Here is a 19,911-nt window from a genome sequence, read left to right as displayed (position 1 = left end):
ATGGTATTTATTTTAATGTGAGGAGTCTGACGGACAAGGCAGATGAGTTGAGGGCACAAATTAAAATATGGGGGTATGATGTCATTGCTGTCATTGAGACATGGTTGGGAGGGGGGCAGGAGCGGCAGCTCAATATTCCAAGGTATGGGATCCTCAGGTGAGACAGGGCAGAAGGTAAAAGAGGAGGACCTGCCGCAATTTTGATCAGGAAGTCAATTACAGCAGTAAAGGGGGAACAACATCTTAGAAGGCTCTTCAAATGAAGCCATATGGGTAGAACCTAAAAACCAAAAAGGAGCAACCACATTGCTAGCCATGTTCTATAGGCCTAACAGTCCGAGGGAAATAGAAGAGCAGATACTTACGAAAATTTCAGAGAAGTGTAAAAGTAATAGGGTAGTCATAGTGGGGGATTTCAACTTCCACAATATTAACTTTGATAGTCAAAGTGTGAAAGGTTTAGAGGGAGCAGAATTCTTGAACTGCATCCAGGAGAACTTTTTAAGTACCTACGTAGAAGTTCCTAAAAGGGAGTAGGCAGTCCTGGATTCATTTTAGTTAGTGAAGCTGAGCAAGTGGTTGATATATCAATGGGGGAGCATTTTGCAGACAGTGATCATAACTCAGTTAGATTCAAGATTATTACAGAAATGGACAAGAATGGACCTGAAATCAAAGTTTGAAACTGGGGGAAGGCAGATTTTAACGAGATCACATATGAGCAGAATGGACTGCGAGCAGACAATTTTACATAAATCTGTGACAGAACAGTGGGACACATTGAAGAAGGAAATAGGGAGAGTACAGGGCCAATGTGTTCCAATCAAGAAAAAGGTAGGATCAACAAGTCCAGTGAACCCTGGATATTGAGGGATATACAGCATTGGATAAAGAGAAAAAGGGAGGCTTATGGCAGATATCGTCCATTTCGATAGGAATAACAGCAAAACGAATGATTATTTAAATGGTAAAAAAATTGCTGCATGCTACTGTGCAGAGGGACCTGGATGTCCTTGTGCATGAATCACAAAAAGTTGTTTTGCAGGTGCAACAAGGAGGAAAATGGAATTTTTCCTTCATTGCAAGAGGGCTGGAGTTTAAAAACATGGAGGTTATATTGCAGCTGTATAGGGTGCTGGTGAGGTCACACCTGGAGTACTGTGTCCAGTTTTGGCCTCCTTACTTGACAAAGGATGTACCTGTACTAGAGGAGACCTGTACAGAGGAGATTCACTCGGTTGATTCCGGAGTTGAGAGGATTAGCTTATGAGGAGAGACTAAGTAGAATGGAACTATACTCATTAGAATTTCGAAGAATGAGGGGGTATCTTATAGAAACATAAAATCATGAAGGGAATAGATAAGATACAAGCAGGGAGGTTGTTTCCACTGGTGGGTGAAACTAGAACTAGGGGGCATCGCCTCAAAATAAGGGGGAGCAGATTTAGGACTGAGTTGAGGAGGAACCTCTTCGCCCAAAGGGTATCTGTAGAATTTCCTGCCCAGTGAAGCAGTTGAGGCTACCTCGTTAAATGCTTTAAGGCAAAGATTTTTGAATAGTAAAGGAATTAAGGGTTGTGGTGAGCGGGTGGGTAAGTGGAGCTGAGTCCACAAAAAGATCATGCATGATCTTATTGAATGGTGGAGCAGGCTCGAGGGGCCAGATGGCCTACTCTCTCTCATAGCTCTTATGTCCTTATGTTCTCATTATCAAGGGCTCAAAACAGTAGAAGCCCTAGAAGCATATAGAATGTGCAAAAGGGAACTTAACAAATAAATTCGGAGAGCAAAAAGGTAACATGAAAGGGTACTCAAAGGTAAAATAAAGAAAGGCATAAAGGAGGGCAGCACGGTGGCCTAGTGGTTAGCACAACCGCCTCACGGCGCTGGGTCCCAGGTTCGATCCCGGCTCTGGGTCACTGTCTGTGTGGAGTTTGCACATTCTCCCCATGTTTGCGTGGGTTTCGCCCCCACAACCCAAAAATATGCAGAGTAGGTGGATTGGCCACGCTAAATTGCCCCTTAATTGGAAAAAATAATTGGGTAATCTAAATTTAAAAAAGAAAAAGGCTTAAAGGGTAAGGGGTAAAAGGATGATGAGGGGAAGAGTTGGGCCCATTAAGGACCACAGTGATCATTTGTGTGTGCAGTCGGAGGATGTAGGTCGGGTCCTAAATGAATACTCTGTCAGTATTCACTCGTGAGAGGGACAGTCTGGGTATAGAAATCAGGGAGGACTGTAATAAAATTAAAGAGATTAACATCGCTGCCAGAGGGGAGGTTTTGAGTTGTCTGGCATGTTGAAAAGTAGATGGAATGTATCCCAGGCTGCTGAGTGAGGCAAGGCTGGAAATAGCTAGGGCACTGGCAATAATTTTCAATTCCTCTCTGACCACAGGAAAGGTGCCGAGGACTGGAGGATAGCCAATGTGGTTCCATTATTGAAGAAGGGAGGAAGGGATAAACCAGGAAACTACAGTGCAGTCAGTCTAACCTCAGTGGTGGGGAAACTATTGGAAGCAATTCTGAGAGACAGAATGAATCTGCATTTGGAGAGGCAAGGATTAATCAAGAACAGTCAGCATGGTTTTGTTAAGGGGAGGTCATGTCTGACCAACTTGATTGAATTTTTAGAAGATGTAACCGTGTGTATAGATGAGGACATCAGCAAGGCTTTCGATAAGGTCCTACATGGGAGACTGACAGTGAAGGTAAGAGCCCATGGGATCCAGGGAAATGTGAGAAATTGGATCCAAAATTGGCTGAGTGGCAGGAAGCAGAGGGTGATGGTCGAGGAGAGTTTTTCTGACTGGAAGCCTGTGTCCAGTGGGGTCCCGCGGGGATCAGTTTTTGGGTCCTTGCTGTTTGTGGTTTATATAAATGATTTAGATATGAATGTAAGCGGGTTGATCAGTATGTTTGCGGATGATACTGAAATTGCTGGGGTGGTAAATAGTGAGGAGTATAGCCTTAGATTACAGGAGGATATAGACGGGTTGGTCTGATGGGCTAATCAGTGGAAAATGGAATTCAGTCCCGATAAGTGTGAGGTGATGCACTTGGGGAGGACACACACCGATCCCTTGTGATCAAATTCATCAAAGGACAACTTTTTTATTCCAAGATTCAATCAATCAGACCTTCACTGCAAAGATTTTTTTTTAAGGAAGCTTGTTTTTATGTATTTCCTTCGTGCATGTGAAGGGGAGGTGTGATAATGCTGGGGAATGCAACGCCTTCTATTCTGGGCACCGTTGATGACGGCAGCAACAACAACAACAACTTACTTTTATGTTGCACCATTACTGTTTGAGATAAAATCCCAACATGCTTTTTCTGAAGACTGAGCCAAAGAAGGACGATATAGATGGGCTGGTCAGAAAGTGGAAAATGGAATTTAACCCTGAAAAGTGAGAGGTGATGCATTTTGAGAGAACTACCACAGCAAGGGAGTCGGCCATGAACAATAGGAAGTACAGAGGGACATGATGCATGTCCAAAGAGAGAGGTTCAGTGCAAACACTGAAGAGAGTGAGGCATGGACACCAATGGTGGGGCACAGGGTGGGAGAGGTGTGCAAGAGGCCAGTCAGGTATAGAACTGCCTGTGCCAACTCTTTGAGAGAGCTATTGATTAATCTCAATTGGCTGTTCTTTCTCCACAGCCTTGCAATTTTCTCCCCTTCAAGTATACTTCCCTTTGAATGTTAATGCTTTTAAGACAGTGAACTTCATTATTGTGTGAAGAAATCTCCTTATTGGATCTTTCCCCAATAATTTTAAGCCTGTGGTCCTTTGGTTACTGACCTACCCACCAACGGAAATAGCTTCAGTTACTCTCTTTTCCCTCTTTCTTGAGATGTGGCAAGACCAGCATTTTGCCCATATATAATTGCTCCCCCCCACCCTCCCCACCCACCGCCTCCCACTTGAACTGAGTGGCTTGCTGGACCATCTCAGAGGGCAATTAAGAGTCAACCAGATTGCTGTAGGTCTGGAGTCACATGTAGGCCAGACCGGGTAAGGACGGCAGATTTCCTTCCCTAAAGGACGTTAGAGAACCAGATAGGTTTTTACAACAATCGATTATAATCTCACAGTCATCATTCCTGATTTGAGCTTTCATCTCTGGATTTATTACAATAAATGTTCCTCACTATCAGCACCCTTCTTAGATATTATCACGTTAATAAGGAGACGGGGTGTCCACACCGAGTAAAAATAAGAACTAAGCTTTATTTACAAACAATATATGTCCACTTCCCGGTAGACCCCTATTGAATTCCTTCTGGTTGGTGCCTTACTGGCCAACCTTATACACATTGGGTAACTGAGATACCCCTAGCAGGGGGCTCGTACTTCGCAAGGAACATGGAGAAGACAAGCATTCCTACTCCATTGGTCCCATGCGGGATATCACAATCATCACATTGTCCGTTTGCTTTATCTGTCTGTCCATGGCATCTTTGTCAATCTCCACCTCTCCTTGGCCCTATCTAGCCCCAATGGTCAACATCCCCCCCTCCAAAACAGCATAAATCTGATCCTATTTCCAGTTCTCTCTAGCTTCGACAAAGAGTCATCCAGATTTGAATTGTTAGCTCCCTTCTCTCTCCACAGATGCTGTCAGATCCGTTGAGATTGTCCAACATTTTCTGATTTTGTTCCAGGTTTATTAATTGGATTCAAATTCCACTAGCTGCCGTGGTGGGATTTGAACTCACACCTCCGGAGACCTTTAGCCTGAGCCTCTGGATAAGTAATCCAGTGACATTGCCGCTACACGACAGTCTCCATACTCTTATCAAAATCCTTCATGAATTTGAACAAGACGGTTAAATCTCCCCCCATTACCGTTCAAATAACCTTCACTGCATCCTCTCCAATGCCTTCCTAAAATGTGATGCTCAGAATTGTACATGATATTCCAGCTGAAGGCCCCCATGAATTCTATAAGCTTACTTTTATACAGTTTACCTTATTTAGAAATCCAAGGATCCCATATGCTTTTTCTTCTATAGACTGAGCAAACAGCTCAGCCACTTTCAAATGCTTTTCATGTAACCACTCAGTTCTCTCTGATCTTGCACCTCCTTGCAAATTGTAGGGTTTAGTTTATATTGGCTGTCCTCATTGCTCCTTTGAAATGTGCAGTGGAAGACAGCAGACCCAGGGCAATACAGCTTATCAAGCAGAATAGATGGCTGCACACATCGCAGAAACCTTTGGGAACAAGCAGCTGTTTTCTTTGGAACACAAGGAAGATTCAAAAGCCAGGCTACAGGGCAGGGATCCAAGGATTGCAGTAAGTACACAGGTTTTACTGGCACCAAACTATTAAATGCAAATGGAAATGTGGAAAAGCTTTTCATGAATCTCATTAACCGACCTGGAAGTGTTGCATCTGATTCTGGTTTCTTGTCACATTGAAGCAAATTGGCCAGGAAATCAGATGATTGAGCTCCATTTTTCAGGCACAGAGTGGACAACCAAACATGCAACATGTCCCAGGTACTGAGACCCGGAAGTGCATCAGCTGCCATATTTGACAGATTCGTGGCTTTCAACTCTGATTGGACATTTTCTTGGAGTTTTCATCACATGACCTCTCACCTCCAGCCTCCCCGCCAAGTCAACAAATCTCTTATCTCCAATTTGATAAGTAATAAACAGAGGTTCTCCGTAATGTATTTTACACAGAATCATCATCGTTAGTCCATTTGTCAGTGATATTACCTCACCTCCAGTACATTACCCAGAGACAGATAAATTGCAGAACAGATGGCAAATTGTTCAACCTTCAATTCAAAACCAAAATCCTCCAGCGTCAGTCACAGAGTTTCAGTGTGTAGATGATGCTTGTGCAGTGCTCACTCAGAAACTGAGTTTGCGGTCGCTGTTGATTCCTGCTCTGAAGCATTCGAGAAAATGGAACTTTCACTAAACCTTCGGAAAATCAGTCTTCTTTCAACCAGTTCTCAATAGATAAACAATTGAGATTGATGGAGAGATCCTGGAAAATGTTCTGGGAGCCTCTTCTCGGCGAAGGAAAACATAGACGACAATATTCATCATCACCTCCAGCACGCCAGCTCAGCCTTTGGCTGACTGACAACAACAAGATTTGAGGACCAGGATCTCAAACCCAAGACTGAACTTGACTGAGCAGTGATCCCCACGCTCCTTGATGTTTTGGAGATTTGGACCACCAACAGCAAGCTCCTCAATGCAGTGGAGAAGTTTCACTAATGGTGCCTTAACAAGGTCCTTCAAATCCAGTGGAATGAAAGGCAGCATCCTCTTCCAAGTGAAAGCGTCCAGCATTGAGGCACTAAACTCTCAGCCAACTCCGTTGGGCGGGAAATGTTGTTCGTATGCCTGACGCCAGACATCCGAAACAATTGCTCAACTTGGAACTTGGTTACAGCAGGAGACACTCCAGGAGGAACGTGGAAACACTTTAGGGGTGACCTCAAAGCATCACAGAAGAAATCCAACAACCGTACTGACTCTTGGGAGACCCTGCCTTGTGACCGACCAAAATAGAGAAAGCTGATTTGGGAAATCACTAAACACATCGATAGAAATCAGCGGGATTCAGACATGAAGTCGATGTGTCGGAAGGAGGACACAAGCCATCAAACAGCCCATCTACCCAACCCTTCAAACATCATCTGCCCCAGATGTGGCAGAGTCTTTAGACTGCATATTGCACTAATCAGACATCTGAGAACCCATCGAACTAGAGTGGGAAGCAAGTCATTCTTGGTCCCGAGGGTCTGTCCAGGACAAAACATCCACTTTGTGCAGCGTGTTATCACTTGTTCATTTGTCAGTGATGTAAAAGTCCAATTTAAATTTCCAAGCCATTTCAATAATAATCTAAACACATTTCAGATCATTAACAGCTTGATTGTATTTCACAAAACCAAAGGGCAAATGAACAATTATATTTAGCTTGTGTTTTTTTAAAGTAGGATAACACCGACATGGAAAAGTTACATTTATATAGTTCTTGAAATTTCAGAAATGTCTCAAAGCATGTCGTATGCGGTGAATTATTTATAAAGGGAGAGGGAAAATTGTGAGAATTACAGATCAGTTAGCCTGATGTCAGTAATGGGAAAGATGCTAGAGCATATTATAAAAGGCTTGATAATGGAACATTTGGAAAGCATTAATGGGGTTGGACAAAGCCAGTATGTGTTTACAAAAGGCAAATCATACTTAATAAATGTACTTGTGCTTTTTGAGGATGTAACTAATAAAACAGGTAAAAGGTTAGTGGGCAAAGTTAAAGCACATGGGATAGGGGATAATATATTGTCATGGATCGAGAATTGGTTGAAACAGAGTGAGAGTAAATTTGTCTTTTTCCATGTGGCAAGCAGTAACCAGTGGGGTACTGCAAGCATTATTCATGAGGTTATTCATTAAGGCTTCGCCTTCTCAACCTTGTCCCTTGTCTGAGGTGTGGTGATCCTCAGGTTAAATCACCACCAGTCAGCTCTCCCCCCTCAAAGGGGTAAGCAGCCTATGGCCATCTGGGACACAGGTGATTTTACCTTACCTTTACCTTATCGCAGGGTTTTTCAAACTCTGGGTCGCGATCTGCGGATGGGTCGCAGGCAGGTGTCGGGAGGGTCACGGAGCAATCGGTTGCGGCATTCCCAATTGCGGGAGAAGTGCCCAAGGACCGCGACCAGGTTTTCAGAATGCCAGCCGCGATGGCCTTAACGTGCAAAAGCTGGACTCTTCCCAGCAGAAGCGGTGGCAGAAAACAGGTCACGGCATGTACCCTGGCATCACACACCCCGTAGGTCTATGCTTTGGGTGCAAAATCACAGGAGAGGCCGTGTGCGGACAATTGGCCGAAAGACAATTAGCCGACAGACAGTTGGCCGACAGACAATTGACAGACAGGACAATTCACAGACAGGACACTTATTAAAAATAAAAGAATAAAAGGGATAGGCGAAATAGAAATACAAATACAACAAATTATTTAATAAATATTATTTATTAACGATTATTAAAAAAACTACTCATTTATATAAAAAGTCTATTAAAAACTCTTACATACAATTATGTGCACATGCACGTAAAAATTGCAACCCATCTTCAGCATTGTAGTTGAGTACAAGTTTTTGGAGTCTTTCCTTGAGGCGAATGTATTTTTTGTTTTCCCTTGCCACATCAGCCCCTGATAATGCCTGTTCTATTATAATTTCAGTGCTTAGGATTTCAATCCTAAACTTCTGAATTAATTTGGATAAATTAGGGTGATGGACATTGACTCTTCTACTGAAGGCGTGGTGCCACCCTTCTAGCGAGTTGTTAGTTTTTGGGAGATCACTGAGAACTCTGGAGTGACACGACCATAAATAAATGTCAAATATTGGGCATCGCGTCTACCGCGTTACATGATTCCTACCCATGTACACTCGAAATAAGACAGGAACTGCTCCAAAATTTCATCTGTTTGTGCATCTAAAGAATGAAGAAATTGTTCAAACAAAACAGCAACATCATCAGGTGGTACGAAAGCTATCGCTTGCAGCTGTTTTATAATGAAAGCATTTTCTCGGTCGCTGTACCACGTTTGTAAACCTGTAGTCTGTATCTTGCGCCATAAACACTGGCCAAAGTGAAAAAAACAACTATACACAGAAACGTGAGGTAAATGTTTTTTGATGCTGTTTATAGCTGCTTTCTCAAAGTCCACTGTAATAGACGTCACATTTAAATTCCTTCCTTCTGTAATAAATTTAAATATTAAATCATAATTCTCTTCACTTTTACTGTTTGTTACACAATAAAGTAGTGGCACTGTTTTACGTTCACAAATTAGTGCATGGATCGTGTATACCTGCTTACCCAAAGGTGCAGAGTCAAAAGTCCCGTCACAAAACCACTCGGTTTTCTTGGATAAAATTTCCAAATTTTTCAACGTACCAAATATAGAAACATCTTCATTTTCATAGAGTAAAAAATCATCACCTCTTGGAGTCTTATATAGTTCTTCCTCACTTATTACTGGTCTTTTTCGTCGCACCGTACGCTTGAGAGTCCTTTTTTGGTAATGCTCCGACAATGGTCAAGGGGATATCGGACGTTAGATTATCAATGATAGAGCTTGGCAATTGTTCAGATTGTGCAGCAAGATGTTTTATTTCTTCTTTAACTTTTGAAGCTTGATTTTCAATAAGTGTTGGCGGATGCGAGTGTTCAGACGACGTTCTGCTAATTACGTCATCGATCGTTGTCATTCTTGCGTTGCAGACTTTACGATTTGCGCATCTCCAATAAGTCTTTGATTCCCTGGTTTTGTCAATAATATAGGCGTATCCCTCGAACAGAAGTTTTTTGCCTCCTCGCTCCGTTTTGACAAACTCCATGATAGATACTGAAGGGCTTTGAATAAGGTCTTGAAATTCATTTACAATTGTTGAAGTACGTAATTTAGTATAACTATTTTAAGCGGGTTCCCTGTCGACTAATTGTCTTGAAGTCTTGAAGTCTTGAAATTCATTTACAATTGTTGAAGTACGTAATTTAGTATAACTATTTTAAGCGGGTTCCCTGTCGACTAATTGTCCTATCGGCCAATTGTCCTGTCTGTGAATTGTCCTGTCTGTCAATTGTCTGTCGGCTAATTGTCTTTCGGCCAATTGTCTTTCGGCCAATTGTCCTACTACCGGAGAGGCAATGCTCCATTTTGTAGCTGCCAGCAAGCACGGGACAGGGCCCTGTGAATAACTGAAGGTGGGTCATTTTGTAATCAGGGAGAGAGGGCCAGAGATATAAACAGGCCAGCATCTCACAACTGAATGTGCTGGAAAGAGCTTCACAGGAGAGTCCACGGCAGGTCAAAGCAGTGCCGGTGGGAGCTGTACCCAGAGCTCCAGAGCCGTGTGTCTTATATGCAAGCAAATATTGGGAAATGAAAGTTTGAAACCCTCAAAACGTCAAAGACATTTGAAGACTAAACATGGTGAGTTTGGAGACAAACCTCTTGATTTTTTTTCAAAAGATGCAGTGAGAACTTAAATTGTCAGCTGAAGTCCTTAGCAGAAATATAACATTGAATGACAAAGTAAGTGAGATCGCGAGGAACAAGTAGCCTCACCTGTCGCACTAAAGGTAAGCAATAATGGGATGTCAGAAAAGTCATCCGGCCTGGGCCGCAAAGGTCAGCTGACATGGGTCCAATGGTTGGCCTGTTGGTAAAAGTGGGTCCCGGGAAAAAAAGTTTGAAAAACACTGCCTTAGCACATGGATCTGTGCTTGGGCGCCAGCTGTTCATGGTATGTATAGTTAGACATATAAAATACATCTAGTTACAGAATAAGATGTTTCTTATGCATAATTTACATGTACCCTCTGTGGTGATATGCATCACTGTAAATACACAAGGGGTTAATGTAAATACAGGTAGACTAGCTAGACACTAGAGGGAGCACCAGAGACATAACACACAGACATTCAAACAATAGGCCAGTAAGATAGGACACGACCAATAGGCATTCACAACACACACAGAGGTGACACTACCACAGGAAGGCATTATACCAACCCATATATAAGGACACAGCACACATGATCTTAATCTTTCCAGTGGAGACACTTAGTGAGTACACAGGGTTGATTCAACATCACACCCACCACGTGGATTGCAGCAGACTGGTTCGTCAGTCTGAGTAGCTATAGCAGGATTAACAGGAGAGTTGAATCCAAGTAGGAGAATCGTTAACGGTTTAATAAATGTGTTAAAGCTATCTCCATGTCTGAACCTTCCTTTGTCAGAGTGCACATCAAGGAAGCAACTTATGCTACGTCAAGAGCATAACAAAACATGGTACCAGTGAGTGAACTGTTTAAATCCATATAGTTACAACTCAGCAAACAGTGACAACCAACAACGGCACCCAGGCAAGATGATGTTCGAGATTCCGGTTCCACAGCAGCTCAGGTACCGAGGCAATCTCAGTGAAAACTGGGGTTGGTTCAGGCAGAGATTCGAGATCTACCTGGTAGAGTCCGACCTAGATGGCGTGGCGGATGCAGAGAAAATAAAGCTTCTACTTACCATCGTGGGTCCAAGAGCAGCTGAAATCTTCCAGACCTTCAAATACTCAAAGGGACAAAACAAGAGCGACTTCCAGGCAGTCCTGGACAAATTCCAAGAATTCTGCGAGGAAGATACAAGAAAAAAAGGTAAAAGAGGCGCAAAATTGCCAACTCGCCAACATTGAGGGCATTTAAAAATTTATTGGATAAGCATATGGATGATAAGGGCATAGTGTAGGTTAGATGGCCTTTAGTTTTTTTTCCATGTCGGTGCAACATCGTGGGCCGAAGGGCCTGTACTGCGCTGTATCGTTCTATGTTCTATGTTCTATGTTCTAAAACTCACCACAAGGTAGGCTTGAAGCAACAAACGGCAGTTTTGATTTGTGGCCATCTTGGAAAAGGTGATGCACATGCACAGTTGCGAAGAGCGCACAGAACGGGAAGGTCCGTTTGCGCATGCTCGAGACGCCGCGCATGCGCAATTGAGAAAAAGGCCCCAAGTAAAGGAACAGCGATCTGCGCATGCGCAATTACTTCCTACGACCTATGTCACATGCGTCACGACGTCAGAGGCCCCGGACCACGCCCACTTAAAGGGGAAATGTCCCAAAACACAAAAGAAAATGTTTTAAAGCCATAAAACCCGATTCTTTCACCTGGAACGACAGCACAATGCCTGAAATTCGACCAGTAGCTGAAAGTAACCTCCGCAGGACCCTGCAACAAGCAGTTAGCACCGGCCAAAGAGATGATACAGTCCTTGAAGACTATGACTCAGACCTTGAATTCTTTGGACATCGCGAACCCAATGCCAGCTCCGACACAAAACGTGATGATATGGTCCTAGAAGTCTACGACTCAGATGAAGATTTCACCTTGGGAGGTGGCTACCCCAGTACCAAATCAGAACCGCAACTAGATGTGTTGTACATTTACAATCCCGACGACGAGTTCTTCAGATTGGGGAATCCTCAGCCCAGCATATAAGACATCCCAAATCGTGAGTGCAGGATTATGCTGCGGCCCGACGCCAAGAGACAGAGAGCGGTACAAGCCCACAGAGAGCGGCCTGCTGCCACACAGAGAGTGGTCCACGCACCACGGAGAGTCCCCGACTCCACACAGAGAGTGGTCCACACACCACGAAGGGTCCCAGTCTCCACACAGAAAGCGATGAAAGACTCCACAAATGAACGAGAAGTTATGACAGTCACCACAGCGAGACCAATGCATAATTCCACACAGAGAATGCTGCAAGACTCCACAGAGGGAGTAACACAAGCCTCCACAGCGAGCTCGTGGACAGACTCCACGATGGAAGGAACGCAAGACTCCAGAGCGCAGTCCTTGCATGAACAAGACCATGAGGGTCTAGCAACCTCCTCCGAGCAACCAGAAGCAGACGATGCAGGTCTGCCACGCTCAAGTGAACAACAGAAAGACTATGACAGTCTACCACGCTCACGTTAACAACAAGAAGACTATTGACAGTCTACCACCCTCACATTAACAACAAAGCGACTATGACAGTCCACCCAGATTGTTTAAGCCACCAGGAGAAGACTCTGACAGTCTACCCAGCTCAAGTGAACAACAAGAAGACACTGAGGCTCTACCCACTGTATGTGAGACAAGTGACGACAGCATCCCACTTCCCATACCAGATGTGCAACGTGACTGACCTCAGCTAGTGTGTACAGAGGCACTAGACAATAACAGTGAGACTACTGGTGACTCCAGTGACACCACGTTACTTCAATCCTCATCCGCTCGAGCCTCTCCACAAGCAAATTAATTCCTGAACGTTTTGACTCCGGACGTGGAGCGTCAAGAAGCCAAAACTGACTCAGGTGAAACAGACCAGACTCCAGACGGGGAGAGCCGCAAACTCAGTGACGGCACGCTCAAGGAAACAGCAGATGCCACTAAGCACGCTGACACGAGTAACTGTGTGAAGCACTTGTATTATCCACAGAGTGTGGCCCTTGAGCGCAACAAACACGACAACAAAACCAACCAACACAACAACAACATCAAAGACAATAACGGGAAGCGTACCAAAGGCAACAACATCGACAACAAGCACAACAAACTCAACGGCACTAGACCTACGACTGGTACAACATGGTATGACTCTGTTACTGCTCAGCTCAGTACAATGACATACCATGGCAGGACGACACAGATTGTATACATCGCTACCACAAGCATCGAAAGAAAGAGTCCACATCAGACAAATTTGACCACTTCTTGGTTCCTTACGCACAGGGACACTGATGGCATTCACAAGGACATGCCACCATCAACATCACCAACTCACCAACCAACAAGAAAGACACTCAACCATAATAATTAATGAATTTTGGACTCATGCATATGATTTGGACTTATTGTTTAATGATCATTGTTATCACAACTTGCATAGCATCACTTACCTTCCTGTTTCTGTTCAATTTTCTTTAACACTGTACAGAAAATATGTAACACGAAAAAAGGAGGGATGAGGTGATATGCATCACTGTAAATACACAAGGGATTAATGTAAATACACGTAGACTCTAGAGGGAGCACCAGAGACATGATACACAGACATTCAACCAATAGGCTAGTAAGATAGGACACAACCAATGGGCATTCACGACACACACAGAGGTGACACTACCACAGGAGGGCATTATGCCAATCCATATATGCAGCACACATGATCTTCCTCTTTCCAGTGGAGACACTCAGTGAGTACACAGGGTTGATTGAACATATCACACTCACCACGTGGATTGTAGCAGGCTGGTTAGATAGTCTGAGTAGTGATAGCAGGATTAACAGGAGAGTCAAATCCAAGTTGGAGAATTGTTAACAGTTTAATAAATGTGTTAAAGCTATCTCCAAATCTGAACCTTCCTTTGTCAGAGTGCACATCAAGGATGCAGCTTATGCTACGTCAAGAGCATAGCAAAACTCTTTTCATGGCCCCCCCCCCCCCCCCCCCCCCCCATACTCCCTCCTCCTCCTGTTGATAGTCGGCGAGGAGTGTGGGGAGCTCGCTTTTCAGGTTGCCGGTCTCCCTCTCTCGGGGATGGCTGTGACCCCTTGTCTCATGGGTCCACTAACCCGCTTGCTCGCTGCTCTCGTCCCATGCTGCAGTTGCTGGTGTCCCTACAGCCTCTTGAGCTGCTGCCTCCTGGCATTGTCGCTTTATATAGTATCGTTGAGGGTGAGGGGATGATTTAGTCTGATCTTGTGGGCTAAATCCGGTCAAAAGTGCCTATTTGTTGTCTTACGGAGGAGAGCCACCTGATGTGCGACTACTCAGTACACCCCCGTCACCGGACGTCCTGACTGCAGCTTTAGTGAGGGATTACGACAGCGCACACCCCAAGCACATGACCCATGGGGCCCATACGTCCTCATGTTCTCTCGGTCCTCAACAAATGGTTGGCTGTACTGTAGAAGCTTTCCACTCCCCATACCCATCGCGGTATGACTCACGTTCACAGGTTGTCCGCAATGAGCAGAGATTAAACCAATTTTTCGCTGCAGTTCACCTCCAACTGTCCGTGTCTAAATAAAGCTCTCATGAGTCGCAAAAATCTATGAAGCTGTGTGGAATAGAAAATGCCCTAGAAATCCTCCATTCATCTAATGTGTGCACTCTCCTCTCAAATGAGGTAGAAAAACAATGGCTGGATGGTCAGAAAGGTTGAATAAACTTAGGTTCATTACACCCGCACAATCTTTCTGAATTGGGTTCCAATATCAAAGTGATATCGCAAATCTGGTGAGACAGTGATAAGTAATAGCACGGAGAGCACAATTTTGAAAAAACAGGTACAGAAAATACACAGAAGAACATAAACATCGGGGCTGTTTAGCACAGGGCTAAATCGCTGGCTTTTAAAGCAGACCAAGTAGGCCAGCAGCACGGTTCGATTCCCGTAACAGCCTCCCCGAACAGGCGCTGGAATGTGGCGACTAGGGGCTTTTCATAATAACTTCATTTGAAGCCTACTCATGACAATAAGTGATTTTCATTTCATTTTCATTTCATAAACCAGAACATGCTTTTCTCATCTGGAACCGAGATGCCTGATACTTGAAAATCTACATCCGGCAGAATTGGGAAAATAGGAACACTTATAAATTTAAGCGGAAGCTTTAAACACACCTATATGTAGGAACCGGTATATGCTCATGTGGACTAACATGAGGAAGTCCAATCCCTCCAGCGCAAAGTGTGTCATCAAATCAAACTAATCTGATAAATCCAAATTTTCCATTCTGTGACTAAGGCAGCCCAGGGATAGTCGGGGACTTTGTTTAAATCCATCAACATATCGCACTCTCACTCGAGCAAAACAAGACCTGTGCATAGCGGGGAAGGCTGAAAACGATGACCGTGTCAGGTGCCAAATAGTTTGCTTTGCAACCGGCTCGATCCCGTACGCAAAATCGGCATCTTGCCGTGGCGTTTTGAGAAACCAATTAATACCATTTAAGCCTATTTCCATACAATGCCACAGGCAGCTATGGACCAGGGTCCCCTGGACACTGTAATGGCACTCCACAGCTTGGGCGAGTCACAGCAAGTCACGGCTGCGGGCATTGTCCGGGTGCTGGCTGACCTGAACCAGTCACAGAGTGATGTGGCATTGTCCCTATGCACCATAGCCATGAGCATTGTGACCCTGGTCATGATCAAAGTGGTCCTCCAGGACAGGCAGCACCAGGCAGCGGGAGAGCTCCTGGAGCCTGCTTCGGCCACATCCCTGTCGGAAGGAGTAGCCATGGGACCATGGGACACCCCGAGGGAGGGGGAGGTGATGGAGCCTTTGCTAATGACCACTGCAGGCGAGGCACCAGAAATAGTGACAATAATAATCTTTATTATTGTCACAAGTAGGCTGACATTAACACTGCAATGAAGTTACTGTGAAAAGCCACTAGTCGCCACATTCCTGCGTCTGTTCAGGTACACTGAGGGAGAATTCAGAATGTCCAAATTACCTGACAGCACGTCTTTCAGGACTTGTGGGAGGAAACCGGAGCACCAGGTGGAAACCCAGGCAGACACAGGGAGGACATGCAGACTCCGCAAAGACAGTGACCCAAGCTGGGAATTGAACCTGAGACCCTGGCGTTGTGAAGCAACAGTGATAAGCACTGTGCTACCATGCTGCCTCAGCACCTCAGACCCTCTTCCTTCCCTGGCACATCCGATGGGCAACGGGAAAAACAGGGTGGCACCACGCCATCTGGGACACTTGAGAGACTGCCAGGCCCGGTGGCTCCAAAGGACAACCACCAAAGTAGACCAGGTCACAGGGTGAGAATTGCAGCAGGGCACCTCCATGTCTATTGTACCACCTGTGAAACCCACCTAGACAGAACGGTAGGGCCCATAAGGCCAGAAAATTAAGACACCAGTTAAATTGGCATGGGTGCAGCACACAGGACAGTGTTAGGGGCTAGGGCACAATGAATAGAAACATGTTCACATGTGCACGATAACACCTGTTCACAAATGACCCAACCTGCCTCGATGCTCTGTCAGAAAGGTGTGAGGGATGTCCTGAGCTTAGCTTGGCTGGCTGCAGTGGGGGGCGTTGGGGGTTGAGGAGACGGGCGGCCGTTGGAGGTGGGAACGGGCCAGGGCCCCAAAGTCAACCACCCCCATCGCCCCAGTACTTGATCCCACCCCCCTCTTTATCCACCATCACCCCACCGCCCCCCCCCCTCCCCACCCGTCCCACCCCGGACCCCGTCCCCACCTCCGCCACACCAAAGGTTTGATGGGACCGTGTGATTAAATGGCCAGCTTGCATGCAGAGATCACCCATAAGGACAGTGGAAAGTGCTACAGTGGGCAGGAGTCAGATGTTGTCATATGGTGTGAAACACCAGAGCTCATCGCAGAGCGAGTTGTCATCCTCCATCCCATGGACCAGACCTGGTGTTCCTGCCCACCCAGGGCCTGCACCCCGTAGTAAGACAGGTAAGAATCACAGGTGTGGCGGGAGAAAGGGATGGGGAACAGGGTGGTGCAGAGAGAGGGTGGACATGGGAAGGGTGGTCAGGTGGGAGGGGGTGGGTTGTGAGGGTGGGACGGGATGTTCAGGGTGCCGATGCACCACTTGATCATGTCCCTGGTCGCTTCATGGGCGTCGTTGTAATGGGTCTCCGTATCCGTCTGTGGCCTTCGGAGAGGCGTCATCAGTTATGATCGTAATGGATAACCCCTGTTGCCCAACAGCCAACCCCTCACCTGGTGTGCATGTCAAAGGTGTTGGGAAGTGTCAAATGTGCCAGGATGAAGGCGCCGTGCACGTGCCTGGGTATCGGCTGAAGTTGTGCATAATTTGCATCTCGTGGTCACATACCAGCTGCATGTTCATGAAAGGTTCAGTTTGTGAAGACCATCTCCTCATGCGCCGGTGCTCTTAGGGGACATGCGTTCCGTCAATCACCCTGGAGACCTGGGGCATCTCGATGATGGCAGTGGTCCCTGCTGCCTGGGCAACCTGGTGGGCCCGGTCCACAGTGAAGTTGATATATTGTGCCGACCAGGATGCACCTGTGTACTAAGGTCTGCGAGATCCCATACAAGTCTGCACTCGGCGCCTGGAAGGACCACATGGCGAAAACGTTCAGGGCGATCATCACCTTGATGGCCACTGAGAACAGGTGTCCTTCCCTATACCCCCGCGGTTCCAGGTGTGAAGGAGGCCATTCAGCCCTCTTCACTGACGCACGATTCTCTGCCTGACCGTGCTTGGCGATTCTGGCGTCACTAGATCGGGAATCCCGCCCACAGTCTCCCAGGTGGAGAATCTCGCCCGCTGTCTCTCACATTGTGCAGCGGATAGCTTATTGCCAGTATAGTCAAGTGAACTGATATGACCTGAGAATAACTTGATAAAGTCCTAAAGCCCTGTCAAAAGTGAAAACTGCAGTAGCATTGATTAAGCGTGCAGGGAGGGTTAATCCAGCATCTTTAATTGTAGGTCCAGGCTGCCAGCTGCATGCCTGATCTGATGATGATCACTTCTAATTACTGTTCATTAATTTAAATCTAACTTCCCTGTAGCGCAACATGAGATTGGGTTAATTTACAAATGATGCAAAGCTATTGTCTTCAGTGCCTCCCAATCTGAGGCAATTTATTAAGAACAGAAGCACTTGTGTCTGGGACTAGGCATTCCGAGCACAAAGTGCCATGATCACTAGCTCCTTGAACTTCCAAATGCTTTCAGGGTATCTATCAGCCACAGCCAGAGTTAACAGCGTCCATTGACTGATAAAGGCTCCAATATTGCCATGAGGGCTTCATAATAGAATTGGGATTATGTCAATTCAATTTGATGCACCCGCAGTAGAAATCAGGATTGAGTACATCCCTGAATGCAAACTGTGGCTAAGTGCTTAATTGCTAGTCTTTTCAAGTCACTGTCCCTGTCCAGAGGTAATATTTTTTCATAGTGCATAAATCAGCTGATTCCTATCGAGCATTCCAGCCAATATGAATAAGATTATTGGATGCGTTGCTCTCCAGCGATGGTAATCTTCTGGTAGCACAAGTACAGGAATGTACGTAGGCCCACTGAGTCCACACCACTATATCTATAGCCTTGGCAGCTCTACTTTTTAATTTTCTATTCCTCACCCTTACTTCATTTGCTACTTCAAGCTGGTATTTAATTTTCTTATAGGCAAAGATTCATTTTGTGAGTTTGAAATTGGAATTGTTTATGTCCATTTTTCTGACACTATGAGCAGAGGTTTTAGGACGAGTCACGCCAGACGCCATTATGGTGACGCCATATTGGCACGTAGTGAATAGCTTCCGGAAGTATGCAAAGCAGGCAGATAATGACGCCTCTCAGTGTGCAATGTTACGGTGTCATTTTGAAGCTCAACACTTCAACTATGGCCCCCTCTTAACTGTGGACAGCATAGTAGCGTAGTGGCTAGCACAGTTGCTTCACAGGTTTGATTCCCGGCTTGGTCACTGTGCAGAGTCTGCACATTCTCTCTGTGTCTGCGTGGGTTTCCTCTGGGTGCTCCGGTTTCCTCCCACAGTCCAAAGATGTGCAGGTTAGGTTAAATTGCCCTTCATGTCCAAAAAAGGTTCGGAGGGGTTACTGGGTTATGGGGACAGGGTGGAGGCATGGGCTTAAGTAGGGTGCTCTTTCCAAGGGCCGGTGCAGACTCGATGGGCCGAATAGCCTCCTTCTGCACAGTAAATTCTATGATTAACCTCACATAGCTGAGCACTTGTTAACCAGCAGGAAGCACCCCCCACCCAACGCTATTTAAACTGATCTTCAAGAATTGCAAGTTGATTTCTGGTTGATTTCTTTTCGCTGTTGCTTTGATTCTACAAGCGTTTGGTGCTTTCTATATTTGTTCAAATTTGCGCAGGTTTATGGGGAGTGGTGTGACAGGTACTGAAGGACTTTCTTGCTGACTTCAAGTTCTCTGAAAAAAACAGTTGCTTCCAAACATGAGGCACTTGTAGCCATTCCCCTTGATACACGACTCATTATTTTCCTCATCTACGTCTGTTAGCAGCTAGTATACATTCATAGAATCATAGAATTTACAGTACAGAAGGAGGACATTCGGCCCATTGAGTTTGAAGCGGCCCGCAGAAAGAGCACCATACCTAAGCCCACACCTCCACCCCATCCCCGTAACTCAGTAACCTCGCCTAACCTTTTTGGACGCTAACGAAAATTAGCACGGCCAATCCACCTAACAAGCACATCTTTGGACTGTGGGAGGAAACTGGGGCACCCGGAGGAAATTGATGCAGACACGGGGAGAATGTGCAAACTCCACA

The sequence above is a fragment of the Scyliorhinus canicula genome, chromosome 3 (assembly GCF_902713615.1).
Source record: "Scyliorhinus canicula chromosome 3, sScyCan1.1, whole genome shotgun sequence".
Lineage (NCBI taxonomy): Eukaryota > Metazoa > Chordata > Chondrichthyes > Carcharhiniformes > Scyliorhinidae > Scyliorhinus > Scyliorhinus canicula.
This window is presented reverse-complemented; position numbering follows the sequence as displayed.